Source organism: Petaurus breviceps, unplaced genomic scaffold, assembly GCF_028583685.1.
Source record: "Petaurus breviceps papuanus isolate PSGF00001 unplaced genomic scaffold, PetGlider_PUasm1.0 90418, whole genome shotgun sequence".
Classification (NCBI taxonomy): Eukaryota; Metazoa; Chordata; class Mammalia; order Diprotodontia; family Petauridae; genus Petaurus; species Petaurus breviceps.
In genome coordinates, this window is record NW_027187246.1 from 1984051 (window position 1) to 2003003 (window position 18953).

The window sequence follows — 18953 nt, forward strand, 5'->3', positions numbered from 1 at the left end:
GTAAGAACCATGAAAATTTCACTTAGAACATCATGCAATTAGGGCTGAAGATTCAGAGTAAAGAAAGAGTAAGGAAATAGCATCCTCTGAGACAGAAAGACAGAAGGGTGAATAATGATTAGAAGTTAAGCAGAGTGATGAAGGCAAGTTGAGTGAGCTGATGATGAGCTAAACCATCTTCTGTAAGTCTGAAGCATGAGATAAATTTGGGGATTTATAAAGGTCTTTACAAGAAAAAAATGAAGTTTGAAGAGTAAATGCTTAATGGAGAATTTTGACTAACTATGAAGAAACTGAAGCCCAGAGATATAAAGTGGCTTACCAATTATTTAGGTAATAAGGAGAGGGAAAATTTGAATTCAGATCTTCTGTCTCATATCCAGTGCTCTTTCCACTTAATAATGCTAAATTAGCAGATTCTCTTCCTTAAATTCATTTTACCCAGAATTCCAAATATTTTATTTTAATCCCTTTCAAACTTCATGCTCTGTAATAGAAAAAAACCTGATTATTGTTTTATGTAAGACACTATAGAATGAATTTCAAGCAATAGAGTCATATAATTCCTGAAGTGTATGCTTTATAGGACAAATTGCTGATATGTCATTAGTGTTTCTCACAGGAGAAAAATTTCACCCCCTTTACCTTTTGTCACTTTCTTGTTCAGTAAATTTCAATCTTTTCCCCATATTGGATGAAAAATAACTACTTAGATTCTGAGTCTCAGTCTAACTATGAAATCCAGCTGTAGATACAATTTTCTCCCAAATTAAACCCAAATCAGATGAAGGAAGAACAATGAAAAAGATAACCCTGTTCATTAAGTTAATATGAAATTTTTATTTATTTTATTTTCTAGACCAAAAAAAAGGCTCATATGATAGTTTGGTTTTCAGTAATGTGTGTAAGCTATGTATTTGGAAAGAGAGAGACATTTTTGGAGACTATACAATGACTTTTCTTCATGCTCACAAGTCCAAGTGTGAATGGAAATGTTCCTTCAAAATATAAATTGTTTGAATTTCACAATAACTTTCCAATTTAGTAACATCTTATAATTTTTGACCATCCCTTTTCCACAAGTTTCATTCCCACATCCAATACTTCGGTCTGGAAGCCCACATATTTGTCAGTTTGCAAGCATTTTTTTGGATGTGAATGGCAAATGAATGGAAAGTATGAGTATCTGCTCATGAGTTGCATAGAGTCTAAGGAATAGTTATTGCTTTATAGCTGAGGAAAACTTATAAGCCCCTCTGTACATGACTAGACTGGTTCTCAGATATCAAACATGGTCTTTTGCTGAAACCATTCTCAAAAACTTTCCATCTTGCTAGAACCTGCCAGAATTTGTGTTTCACTAATCTAATTAGGAGGGTGTTGAACATGTGTGCAAATAGTATAATGTTACAAAAGAGTTGAAAAGGGGAAAAAAATCTGTAGAAAATTTTGTTTAAGATGTAGTTACATCAGGTAAGCCAAGAAGTGTGCATAGATGAAACTAGGAGAACAAAAACATGAGAATTGGAGCAGATTTGTCAGTATTTTTATTCAGCAATTTATTTTTGTCATTGAAGAGAGCTGAGCCACCACATTTGAACTGTAACACCTCCATCCCTATTGCACTATGTAGTAATGGAGTAGACATGATAGTAAAGATAAAGGTGGAAAGATCAGCTGAACCAGACCAAGTACACCTAGGAAAAAAATATTTCTGTAACTTAAGAATTTGGAAAGCATCAAGTGCTAATTTTCAAGATATATGAAAAAAGTAAAGATACTAAACAATTGAAAATATCTCAGAAGAGACAAAAAAGAAAAAAGGCAGATGGAAGAACCTTAAAAACAACTTGCTTGGGGCGGCCAGATAGCACAGCAAGTAAGAGCACTGGCCCCAGAGTCGGGATGACCTGGGATTGGGTCCGGGCTCAGACACTTGGCACCCACCCAGAAACACCTGGCCGTGTAACCTTGAGCAAGTTACTTAACCCCAATTGCTTATTAAAAAAAAATAATAACTTGCGACCTTCTCAGCTTTATACAGCGTTTATGAGGATGATTTACATATGCATACATGGTATCCTTGATGAAAATATATCTTTCTTGAACAATTTTTCTATAATATCATAACTTTATGGTAACACCTCTGACTGAAAAGTGTAGTAACAATGAGCCCACTATGTTTATTGTTAGTTGATCATTAATTAAAAGCACTCATTTTGTACAGCAAAACATAGTTTTAAAGTCTCTACTCCAACAAGGTATTACCCATGCACATGTTAAGATCATCCAAGATGTCTTAATATTTGAAACCATAACTTTAGTGTTTTTCATTTTTTTTTTGCTTTTGACCTTCTGATATTAAGTCATAAACAGAGAGATTTCTGCTTCCTGGAGCTGTTCCCTACTCATCGTGGGGTAGGTTCTACTCAGAGTCCATCTAGAAAAGAGATGCCTTGCAGATGGCAAGGGCCTAGAAATACCCTCTGTTTAAGTAAAGCATCTTATTCATTGCACAAAGCCCCCGAATACTATAAAGGGCCTCTTTGTTGAGATACACATAGCTCAAAATAGATCAATTCACAAAATAAAAACCAAATGGCTACTAACATTGAGTTAGTCTGTGACTAACTTTATTAACATGACCAACATTGAAGATGGGCAATGGGTTGGGTACAGAATGAAATAGGAGAAATAGAGTGAGCTAGATTTCACTTGAGAAATTATATAACATCTTAAAGCAATTCCAGTTTATTCCTCAGTGCAAAAACCCACTTTTAAAAATGCTAATGTTCTTCTAGTGATGCTATATGGGAGCAAACCATGGAATGCTACAGTCTTTGAACAATCGAAATTGTGGATGACCCAAGGAACAGTGAGGAGACACAGTGGATGTAAGTAGACGCTATGTTACCAATAGTGACTTGCATGCAAATAATGGCATAAAAGTATCCCAAAAAAGCAGGTGAAATGATCATGTAGTAAGACAAAGGAACATCCAATTGTTATTCCAAGTGCTCCATGGCTACTCACAGAATATTTGTTTTTAATGGGAGGGAAGGGGTAGGATTAAGCATTTATTAAGTATATGCTATGCTGCAGACACTATGCTAACTGCTAACAGCTTTACAAATACCTCATCTGAGCCTCACAACCACCATGGGAGGTAGGTACTATTATTATCTCCATTTTACAGTTGAGGAAAACTGAAGTAGACAGAGGTTAAGTGACTTGCCCAGGGTCACACTAATTAGAAAGTGTCTGAGGCCTGATTTGAACTCATTTACTTGACTCCAGGTCCAGCACTCTATCCACCACACCATATAGTTGCCTCAAAGAGATAGCTACCTCTAGTAAATTAGGTGGACTTTTATTGGTGGATTAATGATAGAACATGAATAGAAGTCACCCAGTAAATAAAAAGTTATGGATGGACTTTAGTTTATAACTTCAGAAGAGTTAACCTATATCTGTACAATCACAATGCCATTGAAGAAACTGAGGAAACTTTTTTCTTTAGTGTTATTTATGCCCATAATTCAGAGTTCCTGTCTTTGTCTTCATTTTCCTTGAAATCTCTACAGCAATTGACTCTATAGACTTACCTCCTTCTTAATGCTCTCTTTTCTCTTGGCTTTGACATTAATGAATTTTCCTAATTCTCCTATGACTAGTATGGCTATTCCTTCTCAATCTTTCAGTGACTTCCGTTCCTTTTCCTGTCTGTTTAATGTAGGTACTCCTTAGCTTCTGTCCTCAGGAATTCGTTGTCTTTTTTCCTACTCTATCACTTAATGATTTTCACTCGGATCTTCAGGTTATCATTGGAATGAAATCCACATCTCCAGCCCCAACTTCTCTCTAGACCCACACTTCTAACTACATGATGGATCTCCACTTAGGTCCTATCAATACTTCAAACATACCCTGTGCAAAATAGGTTCTTCATCTATTCCACCAAACCTCCCCATCTTTCTGGTTTTCTTTTATGTAGACAATTATACCACTATTCTAGGTGTTAATATTCATAGTCAGCTTTGACTCTAAATCATCCCAAGCACAATGGAGAAAGTACTATATATGGAGTCCTGGATTTGAATTTTGACTATTCTATTCATACTGTATGACCCTGAACAGGTAACAACCTTTCTGGATTTCAGTCACATTATCAAAATGAAGAAATTTGATGAGATGGTCTATAAAATCCCCTCTTGCTCTAAACCTATGATCTTTTCATCCTGTAGTCATTTCACATTCTAAAACTTGATCTATTCCAATAATTTTGCCAAGTCTTATTGATTCTACCATTGTAATGGCTCTTTGAAACTGTCCTCTCCTTTGCATTCCTACTGACCTAGTTCAGGTCTCAGTAACTTTCACTCTGACTTCTCCAACTACCTATTAACCACTCCCCGTCTTCTCTTTTTTCCTTAGTATAGACTCTTGAACAGATAATTGGCCATTTACTTTTCCTACTACAAATAATCTGATCATACCACCCATTGGTTCAAAAGCTTTCATATTCTCCTCCTTTCTAACTGCATAAACTCCTTATGCTAACATTCAAGGCCCTCTGAAAACTGACTGTAGCCTACTTTTCTAGTTTTATTTTACACTACTCTCCTCCATGCATTCTATGCTCTATTCAAACCAGACTATTCAATATCCCCACCCATTCTCACCCTTGTGTTCTTACTCACATTCTTCTCTTTACTTGGGATGCCATCTGCCTCATCTCTCCACCTCGAGGCTCAGCTCCAGTGCCACCTCCTTCATAAAGCTTTGCTTGCAATGTGTTGTGACTAAATAAAGCACAGAGATACCAGGAATCATTGCCCTGGAAATTGTGCTCCTTTTTGATCAGCACATGGAACTTGGTAGTAAAAGCATTCTGATAGCATCTGACTTACATATCTGTATATGATCACCTGATTTCTATATTGGGAAGGAATTTGGATTCCTTGGGATCTCTAAGGTCCCTTCCAACTATGTGATTCTCTGAAAATCAGTAAAATTATTCTTTTGACATTACAAATATCCAAATATAGAGTATAGCTCAGTACTGAAAAGCTTTTTCTGTCCAAATCTTTTTTAAATTTTATTTATTTTTCAAATGCTTTATTAACTTCTGATTTACATCATTCATTTCTGCCAGATTTTGAGTTACAAATTTTCTCCCCGTTTTTCCCCTACCCACCGCCCCAAAATAGCAGTCCCACAGGATATCCCCTCCTCCAATCTGCTCTCTCCTATATTTTCTCTCATACCCCTTTCGACTTTTCCAGTGGATCTCTATGGCCCAGTGCTTGTATATCTTATTTCCCAATTACATGTAAAATAGTATTGATAATAGTATATATGTATATATATATATATTGAGTATTTGATTTTAAAATTTTGAATTCCAGATTCATTCCTTTCCTCCCTTGTCACCCACCCTTACTAGGAAGATAAGCAGTTCAGTATAGGTTGTACATGTGTGGCTAATGCAAAACAATAACATAGTAGATACATTGTAAAAGACTGACTATATTTCCTTCACTCCCATACCACCTCCCACTTGTTCTATTCTCTACTTTGATCCCATCCCTTTTCAAAAGTGGGTGCTTCCAACTTCCCTCCTCCCCAGAGCCTGCCCTCCCTTCCATCATTCCTCCTCATCCCCTTCCCACCCTACTCTCCTGGAGGGTGATACACTATTTAGTGTGTATTTCATTCCCTCCTCAAGCCAAATTCAATGGGAATAAGGTTGACCATTCCCTTTTGCCTTCCTATTCTTCCCCTCCATTGTAACCATTTTCCCTTGCCTCTTCTATATGAGATAGTTTACCCCATTCTGTCTCTCCCCATCTCCTCTCATTATATTCCTCTCTTACCTCTTAATTTCACCTTTTAAGTATCATCTCTTCCTGTTAAATTGGTCCTGTGCCCTCTATCTATGTATACCTGTAAACATATATACACACATTCACACGTTTTCATATGCCGATATACCCTCATATATATTTCTATTCCCTTCAACTATTTTTATACTGAGAAAAGTTTAATCAGTTACAATTATTGTTTTTCCATGTAGTAATGTTAATAGTTCAACTTTGATAAGTTCCTTATGATTTCTTTTCCCTGTTTACCTTCTCATGCTTCTCTTGTTTCTTGTATCTGAATGTAAAATTTTCTAGTCAACTCTGGTTTTTTCAGCAAGAATGCTTGAAAGTCCTCTATTCCACTGAATGACCATATTTGCCCCTGAAACATGATACTCAGTTTTGCTGAGGAGGTGACTCTTGGTTTTAATCCCAGCTCCTTGGACCTCTGGAATATCATATTCTAAGCCCTTCGATCTCTCAGTGTAGAAGCTACCAGATCCTGGGTTATCCTGATTGTGTTTCCACAATGTTTAAATTGTTTCTTCCTGGCTGCTTGTAATATTCTCTCCTTAACCTGGGAATTCTGGAACCTGGCTATAATATTCCTAGGAGTTTTATGGGGGGATCTTTTTCAGGAGGTGATCGGTGGATTCTTTCAACCTCTATTTTGCCCTCTGTTTCTAAAACATCAGGGCAGTTTTTTATGAGAACTTCCTGGAAGATGATTCTTACTTTGATCATGGCTTTCAGGTAGTCCAATAATTTTTAAATTATCTCTCCTGGATCCATTTTCCAGGTCAGTGGTTTTTCCCATGAGATATTTCACATTGCCTTCTATTCTTTCATTTGTTTGGATCTGTTTAACAGCATCTTGATTTCTCATAAAGTTATTAGCATCCATTTGCTCCAATCTAATTCTGAAGCAATGATTCTCCTCAGTGAGCTTTTGAGATTCTTTTTCCATCTGGAAAATTCAGTTTTTTAAGGCTTTCTTCTCCTCGTTGCCTTTTTGAGCCTCTTTTGCCATTTGAGTTAGTCCATTTTTTAAGGTATGATTTTCCTCAATCAGGCTGTTGACTCTCATTTCATAATTTTCTTGCATTGTTCTCATTTCTCTTCTCAATATTTCCTCCACTTCTCTTATCTGCTTCTTAAGGTCCTCTATGGCCTGTAACCAGCTCATATTTTTCTTGGAAGCTTTTCGTGCAGGAGTTCTGACTTCACTGTTTTCCTCCTGTTCCATGCTTTGCTCCTTTTTGTCCCCAAAATAGGAGTGTAATGTTGGAATCTTCTGTCTGCTTTGTTTCCTTTGCCTGCTCATTTTGCCACTCAATTACTTGACTTTTGGGCTTTTTGCCACAGTAGGACTCTGCCACCAGACAGAGGAGCTTTTGTCCCAAATGCTGGGGTTTTCTCAGCTGCCGGAGGTATTAGATGGGTGCCCTCTCTGCTGGACACACACCCCAGGACCTCCACCCTAGACTGCAATCCAGATCCAAGAAGGTTAAAGCAAGAGCGATTATCACTCAGACTGGTGCTTGGTCCCCCTACACTCTGCAGGCCAGGAGCTGAAGCTGCCATGTGGTGCTGGCTAGTTGTGCCAGCGTCTCAGCAGCTTCTCACCCAGGGGGCAAAAGCCATGCACTCCCACTTACTGGGTCCCAAGGTCCAGACTGCACTGACCTCTCACTTTGTCCTTTGCATCTATGTGTTGATAAATCTGGAAATGACCACAGCTGCTGCTGATCTGGAGTCCCTCTGGCTGGGGGCTGGTCAGGCCTGACCTGGGGCTAATGCCTCCGTGTGGGGCTGGACTCAGCTCCCAAAGCACTGCTCTGGCCAATTCCTGCTGGCCTACCAAGCTGTCCTCAGCGGGAGGTTAGCTTCTCTGTGTCATTTTGTGGGTTCTGCAGCTCCAAAGTTTGTTTAGAGTCCCCTTTTAACATGGATTGGGGAAGGTCGAACCTGGAGCAGCGGGGAGGTCCTGTTTCTACCTGTCCAAATCTTTACGATGCTACTTTTTGGAAAAAAAATTCTGAGTAATTTTTTTAATCCAATGAAAAAGTAAGATTTTAAAAAGTTTTTATAGTAATTTAAATTTCTAATAATACAATATGTTGTCCTCTCTGTGACTATAATTAGATTGCTATCTATATTATAGACATATTTCTGGATTCCAGCAAAGCTTCTCAAAGTAGCCACGAAGGCCAAATAAAATAATATCAGTTAGATAGTAATTACACTTAGGTGGATTCAGGATCATTCAAATGACCAATTCCCAAAGAGTGATGATTAAAGAATCCATAGCCACCTTGAAGGATGTCTTTAGTAGGAATACTCCCTTGTTCTTATTCTGTCCTACATGCTTATTAGTGACATAGATAAAGCCTGCTTCTGTGGAAGACAAGAAGTTAATGGGGAAAGTTAAAATGTTGGCCAACAGAAATGGGATTACAAAAGATGCTAATAAGGCAAAGATGTTGAAACAAATCTAATAAGATAAAGTGCACCAGAGACAAATGTAAAATTAATACACATGGGTTTAAAAAAATCAGTTGCACAAGGAAGGAATGTGGGGGACATGGCTAGATAACATCTCCATAAGCCAAGTGAGGCAAAAAAGAAAAAAATAAAACAAGGCTCAGAAACAAGCTTAGATGGTAGGAATCAAGTGGAAGTGGCATGGAGAAAATAGAGCATGAGGACAAGCTGGGAAGAAAATAGGTTGAGAAGATAGCATATAAAATGTAAGAATTCCAAGACAGAATTTTCCTTGTTGTACTCATTCATTCATTTCATTCAACAATAAGATTATTGAGTACATACCTTTAAAGCACTTCATACTGGGTTCTTGGGAAGGAAAAATTTCAGATAAGAGTCAGTGCTAACCTTATTGAACTTGTAATCTCAAGGTAGAAACTTAAGACACAAATACAGATAAATTTGACACCCAGTATTACATTATAATTGCATGAGAAATACTTGCAACAAAATATGTGATAATTACTTAGGAAGATTTTAATTCAAACTCTACTTCAGACCCCTACTTGCTGTGTGACCCTGGGTAAGAGAGCAATTAGGGAAAGCTTCATGGGAGAGATGGCATGTGAGTTGGGCTCTAAAGGATGATGAAGAGAGTTTGTATCAGTTTGGCAAAAAGTTTTTAATCTGGATATTTTATCAAATACATAAATGATATCTTATATTTATTTTGTGACTTTTTAAAAAGTAATTCTATTACTTTGGAGAGTAGTATGCGCCATTTTCCAACAAAGTAGTTCGTAATGCCCAATTCATCTCTGTTTTCTAGGAAAAAAAATTTGGTAACAAAAACATGTGTGACATTCTTAAGTCTTCATAGCAAGTCAGCAGCAAGGCCCAAAGTAGCAACCAGATATTCTAGTTGTTATTAAACATTACTGTCTCCTAGATGTATTTCTCTGTGGGTTCATACACCAGCAAGCATTGTTGTGTTATTTCTTTTTTCTTCCCAAAGTTAGATGGACCTTATTAGCTCACATCACAAGGTTAGTCTACATTAGATAGCTCCATTCAATCAAAACCTTTAGCCAATGCACCTATTCATAAAAACTAAATTTTAATTAATTAGTAAGAAAACAGTTATTCTGCACTTACTCTAGATCTCATCGTATATTATAGCCACACATAGAAAATGTCCCAGAAATATGATCTACTTTCAGGTTTTCTCCTCTAGCCTCATTGTTGTGGGTGTTGTTGTTTGTTGTTGGTACTCTTACTTAAGGGGGAGATATCATAAACAGTGAGAGAAAAAAGTTGCAAACAGTAAGCTGATCAACATGAAGATTATGGAGTCACAATTGGCCAATTAATAATTTAGTTCCTAATTCTTGGCCTTTAGATAAGTTTAAAAGGTGGGAGGGGAACTTTAGTATACAAGTATACAGGAAAGTATATAGGTGCTTGTTTAGGGGTGGGGAGGAAGCATCTTATTTTGTGTGTATGTTTTCATATTTTCAGAAATACATCACCTAACTTTACTAATCTTGGGTATAGTTAACAACCAGAAGGTAATCAAAAAGGCCTGGGTAGCCCAAATAGATGTTAAGGTCATGAGATTTAGAACTAGACAGTACCTTAGAAATCATTTAATCCAGCCCATCCTCCCTCACCCTGACCCCATTTTACAGTTGAGCAAAATGATACACAAAGAAGAAAGTAACGTACACAGAGGGTAAATAGTACAGCTAGAATGCAAGCCCTTTTCCTCTCACTTCAGTCTATTTCTACTACGTTACATTCCCATCTACCATTTTTCTCCATCATATCACAAGCATTTTCTGCATCTTGGTTACATCATTTATGCAAGAGAGACCATTATTAATTTTTTTTATTCTTATATGCCAAACTTGAACGTTTTTGATTAGCTAGAAGGTAATCCCAATAGGCAGTGAACATGGAGTTAGGATGAGATGCATTCAAATCCACTCTCAGACACTCTCACTGTGTGACCCTGGGCAAATAGTTTAACTACTCTCTGCCTGTTTTAATCAGTAGTAGTGGTAGTAGTTATAGTAGTGGTGGTGGTGGTAGTAGTAATGAGGGAGTTCAATGCAAGGCTCCTTACAAGCTCTAAAATCATTGATGCTGAATGCAGGAGACTATAACTAGAAAATTAGAAGAGAATAGATGACCAAAGTAATAGGGAGAATTAATAGCCTAACAGTAAGGAAGAAGGTAGAAAAAGTATAGAAAACAGACACAGCTCAGAAACCCATGTCAAATTAGCACTATTTAGTGCAGGATCAAATAGCCCTTCATTTCTTTAGACCCTGAGAACATGGTCATGTGACAGCTTCTATTATAATGTTTCTACTAATTCATTCAACAAATGTTTAAGCTCCTAATTTGTGAAAATCACTGGGATAGTCATTGGTAGGGATATAAAATTTATAGAAAAGTACTATCCCTTCTCTCATAGAACTCACAATCTATTGGAGCAGTGATGTCAATATTGACTTAGAAAACTACAAATTAACATTATCTATGTTAGTTTCTTCATCTGCAAAATGAGCTGGAAAAGGAAATGGCAAACCATTCTAGTTTCTTTGCCAAGAAAAACCCAAGTGGGGTAATGAAGAGTCGGATGTTAGTCGGATGTCACCAAAAGACTGAAGAAGAACAAAGGTTTTATTGTATTCTTATTTATTTCATTAAACATTTCACTATTAAACATTTCCCAGTAACATTTTAATATAGTTCTGGTAACATCTGGGATTTTTGCCAGCCTCTCTGTACTAGAGTAACATGAAATAAATGCTTTCATGATACTCTCTTGTTCTTTTGCTTCTCTCTCTACCTGTCTGACCATTCTTCAGTCTCTGTTACTGGTTCCTCATAAAGATCATGTCCCATAAGTGTAAGATTTCCCCAAGGTCCCATCCTAATCCCCCTACTCTTTTCTCTTTACACTTTCTCAGTAACCTCATCTGTTCCCATGGGTTTAATTACCATTTCTATGCCAATGACTGCTAAATCTATATATCTAGCTCTAGTCTCTCCCTTGGGCTCCAGTTCGTCATCAGTATTTACCTTTTGGACATTTCAAACAACATGTCCTGGAGATATCTCAGCCTCAACATATCTAAAACAGAACTCAATCTTTTCCCAAAATGCACCCCTTTTCCAAATTTACTATTTCTGTTTTAGATAGCTTCATTCTATCAGTCTCTTCGGTTCATAACCCTGGCATTAACTTCAACTCATTATTTTCTCTCCTCATATATACAATAAATTGTCAGACCTTACTATTTCTACCTCCAAAATGTCTCTTACATCTGACCCTTCCTCTATACTCATAAAGCTACCACTTTAGGATCACCTCTTGGCTAGGTTATTTTAACTTCCTAATTGGCTCCTTGATCTCCACATTTCCCCCTATATAATTGCTAGTCATTTCCTTATTATAGACCCAACCATGTCACTCCCATACTCAGTAAATTCCAATGGCTTTTACCTTGGGAACAAAATATAAATGTCTCTCTTTAGTTTTTTAAGTCCTTTGCAACCTGGCCCCAACCAATATTTCCAAACTCAATAAACATTCCTCCTCTTCCCATGTTTTCTCTGCTCTGTCTCTAGCACTACAGTGGCCATCCCATACATGACACAAACTTCCTTGCTTCCCCTGCCACAATCCCCACCCACACCCTTGGCCTTATTTAGCTTGTCTGCCTAATGCAAACTCCTCCTTACTAGACTCCTCCAACCACACCTCTGCCAGCTTCTGCCTACTGTAAGTGCCACCTATCTTCCTGGCCACCCACCCAACTTACCTTTCCCACCCATCACACACACACACACACACACACACACACACTCACACACAAACTCCTCCAGGATACAATATCATTACGTGCTACAAATTTGAGTCTCCCGGGAAGATTTTGCATTAACCTGCCTCCTCCAAAGGATTTCTCTTTCTGACCACTAATTCTTTGTCTAGACTCATTCCTCAGTGATTAACATACACCTTTAATGTTCTCCCACTATCTCCTCCTTCACTCTTTTTGCTGATGAAGGAGTGGCCCTTCTTTCCAAAAGAAACCCTTTTCCACCTGCCATTTCCCAGTCCTCATTCTTTTTGCCCTTTCTGCGGTTGACAGTACTGATCACCATCTCATACTGGATACTCACTCCTTTCTAGATTTCTGTAACATTACTCACTCCTGGTTCTCCTCCTACCTGTACGATTGCTCCTTCTAATCCTGTTAACATGCAGTCACTGTGGAGGTCCCCTAAAGCCGTGTCCTGAGTTTTCTTCTTTTTTCCCTTTATATATTCTGGCTTGGTAATTTCATCAGCTCCCATGGATTTAATTATCATACATTTGCAGATGATTCCCACATTTATATATCTATCCCTAGTACTAACATCTTCCCAGTTACTCAGGCTCACAAATTTAGAGTCATTCTTGAATCCTCATTCACAGTCACCCAACATATTCAATCTGTTGTCAAATCCTTTTTTTTTCTGCTCTCATTCTCTCCATTCACACAGGCACCATCCTAGTTCATGTCCTCATCACCTCTTACTTAGACTATTCAAATAGTCTTCTAACTGGTCTCCCTGACTCTAATTTCTTCTCACACCAATTCATCCTCCTTTACTCATCTGACAAAGTGAGTTTGCTAAAGTGCAGGTCTAAGGGAGGCTAGGTGGAGCAGTGAATAGAGCACTGGCCCTGGAGTCAGGAGGACCTGAGTTCAAATCCAGCCTCAGACACTTAACACTTACTAGCTGTGTGATCTTGGGCAAGTCACTTAACCCCAATTGTCCAGCCTTCCCTCTTCTAAAAAATAAAACAAAAAATAAAGTGCAGGCTCCTTTCCACCCCCTATACACACATATACTAAACTTTCATATTGTTTCTTCCATTAGAATGTTCCCTTTAGAGCAAGGACTGTTTCATTTTTTTCTCATTTATATCTTGAGTATTTACTATGGTCTTATTATGCTTCTACAACATAGTAAAGTAAAAAAATAGTATTTATTGACTGACTAACTCTAGGACATAGCCAAACTTGCCCTTTGTTCCTCAAATACAACATTCCATTCACCTTCTCCATAACTTCTGGTTGGTTGTACCCTATGCCTATAATATACATCCTCTTCTTCTTATACTACACAAAATTCCTTTCTTCCCTTAAGACATAGCTAAAGAACCACCTTTTACATGAGTCTTTTCCTGATCCTATCAACTGTTAATGCCTTTTCTTGTATGCTACCTTTTACTTAATTTCTTTGTATTTGTTTCCTTTATATTTATTCTGTATATATGCATATATGTGCTTGTTATCCTCTCTAATAGAATGTAAGCTTCTTGTAAGTATAGATGGTTTCATTTATTTTATTTGTATCCCTAGTACCTATCACTCTTCCTGTTGCATAGTACATATTTAATAAATGCTTGATTGAACATTAGGTTGATACCAAATTATAAAGGGATTTGAATGCCAAGCAGAGAAGTTTGGGATTTTCTCTGGAGGTAATATGAATCCATTGCCTATTTTTAAAGCAGAATGAAAGAGCTGGCCAGGTAGAATCATAGGAAAGGTTATTTTGACAGTGGTATTAAAAATGGTGTCAAAGGGAATTTGGAGACAGAATGACTTTTTAACAACAATCCAGGTATTTGGTAATGAGGGATTATATTACCATAGTGGCAGTGGGAATGGAGAGGAAGCAATGGATGAGGGAAACTACCCTTTGTCTTTAATAAAAAGTAAAACTATGGGAAGTAACATGGATTTAAGAAGACAGGAAAATAGATGATTTTTTAAAATAATTCTCTCCAAATAGCTAAAATGTTTCAAAGTTTGGTTCCTTCTAGTTGCTGATCCTTAGAAATCCAGAAAACTTAAGAATAGAATGACTCATTCTGTGAGAGTTCCAGGTCATAAAATTTTTATTTTATATCCCTACTTATAGGTATGTAATATTAATAAAGAGATTAAACTCAAATTCATCAACCTGTAAGCCTTGTGGGTAAGGCAAAGACTTGCATGGCATATGCATCCCTCTCAATGTGGCTGCTTTATTTGGGGCTCATTGTCTGAGCTCCTGGTGCCGCTTCAAGGTGTGAGAACCTAGTCTACACAGCTGCACCAGGATGTCTCCTGCAACATAGGACTATGAGGCTTTATCATGTTTGCTACTCCCAGCTGTGCATTCCCACAGTACGAAAAGCTGGATTAAGACCTAAGGTGGTAAAGCCAACCACATGTGCTTTAGAGGAAGCAATTGGACTAAGGAGCTTAAGAGCATCTGTATGTAGTACATGTAAAAAACATTTGACATTTGTCAGATGCTTAAAGCTGAATGAATCTGCTGAAAGATTATTTTATATATCCAGTTGTCATTTAGTAATAAGATGATTACTTAGAATAGTCAGTATTTGTGGAAATGCTGCTCCTTGCCCACTGCTTGGTCCCTATTATCCAAGATATTTTTTTTTGTAAATTTAAACTCCAAATGTGATATAGAGCATAAGTTTCACCATAACATGGTCTCATTAAAATATCCTTCATAATATCAGCATTTTGAGACTATACTTTTAGCAAACATTTATTATGTGCTTACTTATACATATGGCAATGGGCCAGGTGACAGGGAAGATAGGGGGGTTTTAATTAGACAATCCTTACCCTCATCTCATAGAGCAGCTGACAGTCTAGGAAGGGGGTAAGACAGATGACACACATTTGGATGTTACTGGGACTGACTGGAAAAGTTGCAAACAGAGAAATTCAAACTAGGTAGCAGAGTGGTTAAGGCAATGGAGTACTAATCCATTGTGTTCTGCATCCTTGGATTTGAATCCCATCCTAGTCAATTCCTCTGGCAGCTAGGTGGCAAAGTAGGTAGAGAGCCAGGTCTGGAGTCAGGAAGATTCCTGAGTTCAACTCTGGCCTCAGATACTTACTAGCTGTGTGACCCTGGACAAGTCACTTAACCCTGTTTGCCTCAGTTTCCTTATATGTAAAATGAGCTGGAGAAGGAAATGGCAAATCATTCCAGTATCTTTGTCAAGAAAACCTCAAAAGGGGTCATAGAAAGTCAGACACAACTATAAATGACTGAAAAACAACAAACCCAGTTCCTGGGAAATAGTAGTTAGGCACTTAATAAATGTTTTTTGATTATTTGCCTGATTCATCATCAAGTCATGGATCTAGAGCTGGAAGGGACTTCAAAAGATGAAGGAGAAGAGCAATGTCTGTACTTTAACACTGGTAAATAAATAGTTTGATTTGGTGAAGTGGATGGAGCCTTGGTATAGGCATAGAGGAGCATAGAGCAGTCAGGAGGGCTTCCATAGGAGAAAGGTTCTTTAGTGTTTCCAGATGTTATCAGTGTCATGGCTGTTACTGAAGCTTTGGGGAATCTACATTGGATGGTATGAGGAAGTATTCAATATTTTCTTCAAAAAGATGTTCTGTCTTATTCCATAGCACTTGAGCATAGCCAAAAGGACCTTATAGAACTATAATTGAATTGTTTCTGCCAGAATTATAGAAAAATTCTGTTAATGTATATCATGCACTCAAAATAATGTAAAGATTCAGCATTGCTACAATGCTAATCAGAGTTAAGTTTGGAGTTTGGTTAAGGATAGTAACAGATTTCTGTGGACCTCATTCTATCCTTGTGAGAAATGGATCTTTGGGGCAGCTAGGTGGCACAGTGAGTAGAGCACTGGCCCCAGAGTCGGGGGGACCTCAGTTCGGAACCGTCCTCAAACACTTAACACACACATAAAAAAAAAACCTAGCCGTGTGACCTTGGGCAAGTTACTTAACCCCAACTGCCCTCCAAAAGGCAAAACAAAAAAAATGGATCTTTGAACTAGATGATCCCTTAATATCCCTTGGAGCTTTACATGCTCTGTAAATCACTGAAATAGCTTACCCATAATTGTCATCAATTAGTTCAAATACAAAAATATGCTAGTGGCTTCTTCAATTATATAAAAACATACGCTTCTACTGTAGGGGGTAAGGGGAAAGTCAGATTATGGACACAAATTAAACAGAGCAAATACAAACTATAATTTTTAAAAGATTATTATATCCTAGCTCCCTTTAAACCTCAGCTCAAGTATCACTCCCTAGGTAAGAGCTTTACTAATTTCTCTTCTTATTAACTCCCCACCACAACAAAAATTATTTTTCATGTAATATATGTAATATGCACATATAAAATTTTATATGCACATATATGCATACAATATATACAGCTTATATAGTGTATGTGCATATTGTGTGTGATATACATGCATATAATATATACATATTATCTACATATATGTATACATAAATTTGATCATCAATATAAATTTTTTTCCCCAAGTGGAAAGTGAAATGCTTAATAGAAGAAAGCATTTCATTTTTTGTCTTTGTATTCTTAGTGTCTTCCATTATTCTTGGTATAGAATTAATGCCAAATTAATGAATGAATGAAGATCAAAACATTTATTAAGTGCTTGTTCTTATTGAGTTGCTTCAGTCCTGTCTGACTTTCTTGGAAAGGATGCAGGAGTGATTTGCCATTTCTGTCCCAGCTCATTTTATTACAGATGAGGAAAGGGAAAGAAACAGGGTTAAGTGAGCTGCCCAGAGTCACACAGCTATTAAGTGTCTGAGCCCAGATATGAACTCAGGAACATGAGTTTTCCTGACTCCAGGCTCATATGCACTACACCAACACTGTACAAAGCACTAGGGTTACCAAGAGAAAATTAAGAGAGTCCCTGCAAGACAATGCTTTGAATTTAATTTTAAAATTAAATGGCAACAATATCTCTATGGCAGTTATCCTATGGACCTTGAATTGTTTCATTCTCTTTTTCTTTATATAGACTATCTTTCATCAAGTTTAAAAATCCTCTAAAGAAGGGGAACATTGTCTTAGACATCATTTAACCCCAAGGCCTCTCATAGTCCCCTGGGGGAAGGAAAAGAGTTCTTATTAAGTGCCTACTATGTGCTAAGAACACAACTGATTATATATGTGTATATATGTGCAACATATATATATATATATATGTATATATAATCTCATTCAATCTTCACAACCTTGGAAGGTGGTATTATTAGCAATGAAAAAAACTGAGGTAGACATTGAGTCACTAAGTGAATTGCCCAGGGTTATGCAACTAGTAAGTGTCTGAGCTCAAGTTTGGACTCAGGTCTTCCTAACCCCAGGCCTGGCATTTTAACTTCTTTGTCACCCCTGAACACAATAGATACTAAAAAATGTTTTTGCTGTTGAGTGAGGATCTTGATTTGTTTTCCAAAGACCTTATATGTAAAAAATGTATCTTAAGTTTAAGTGTATGTAGGGTTACAGTAGGATATAAGAAAAATATATTTAATGAATAAGCATGGAAGGAACGCTGAATGTTTAGCCTGGAGAAGAGAAGATTTAGGGGAGGTCATGATAGATGTCTTCAAGAGGTTGAAGCACTATTACATGGAAAAGAGGTTAATCTTGTTTAGCTTATCCCTAGAGGGCAGAAATAGAAAAAGGAATGAAAGTTACCATGATCTAGATTTCTTCCATGCAAAATACATTCCTAAAGTTGGATGGGATACTTTGATAGATAGTAAATGTTCATTCCTGAAAGTGTTTAAGTAGAATCTGGATGGTCACTTGGTATGGATTTTATAGAATTAATTCCCATTCAGGTACAGTTTGGTTTCCATACCCTTTGAAATACTATACTTGCATGGGATTCTATGATTTCTGTGTCATCCATGTGCGCTGAAGGTAGGGATTTTCCCTAGAATATGTAGTTTGCTTCATCTGAACATCTAAATAGAGTTGCTAGCAGTAATTTTCTGACCTAAATGGTGACAAATGATAGGAAAAATGGTAAATAGTAAAGAAGAAAATGGCATAAACACAAAGAATAAAAAGAAGAAACATCAGTTAATTCCGGCAGTCTTTTGCCACTTTGCTTCTATGGATGTGAACTTGGGTGTTACATTCTTCTTAAGGTTTTAGCCTGTTTATTCAATATTCTGATTTGCTAGCTTATGTATTTATTCATATGCATTTTCTGGCTTTTTCTTTCCAAGAAAGCTCTTCATCCTTCCCTTTAATTGCATCCTCTTTCCCCTATGGTACACTAGCACTGACAGTAGTATCAGTTGGTGACACTGGGCAACACCATTAGGGCAGGATTCCCCACTGGGTGACTTTCAGTCTTGACTATTATCCTGGAATCTGATATGCTGACTCAGGCAAAAGTTAACACACTTAAAGAAGTTATTGTAACACCTTTCTCAGCTCCTTGGAGGAAAGTCATTATATGTAATTCTAGCACACCCTTCCCTATCAATTAATATATGCCTATTTGGTAGCTGTTGCTAGAAAAGGAAAGGCTGTGAAATAAAGGTCAGATCCACCAGCTTTATTGGTAGCTCAACTTTTTCTTAATTATTTAGTGGCCTATCTGAAAGAATCTCTGTCTCTGTCTCTATCCGTGTGAATGTGTTTCTCTGTCTTTGTCTCTCTCTGCCTCTGTCTTTTTGTCTCTGTCTC

At 37.3% G+C, this 18953-nt stretch overlaps 1 protein-coding gene across 4 annotated transcripts in view; it reads left to right on the forward strand.

The window, feature by feature from the left end:
- Positions 1–18953, forward strand: part of MYT1L (myelin transcription factor 1 like) — a 704996-nt gene that overhangs the window by 78931 nt on the left and 607112 nt on the right. For all 4 annotated transcript variants that reach the window (XM_069108684.1, XM_069108683.1, XM_069108686.1 and 1 more), the window contains exon 2: positions 2802–2894. The gene's annotated coding sequence lies outside the window, so the exon portion shown is untranslated. The remainder of the gene's footprint in view (positions 1–2801; positions 2895–18953) is intronic.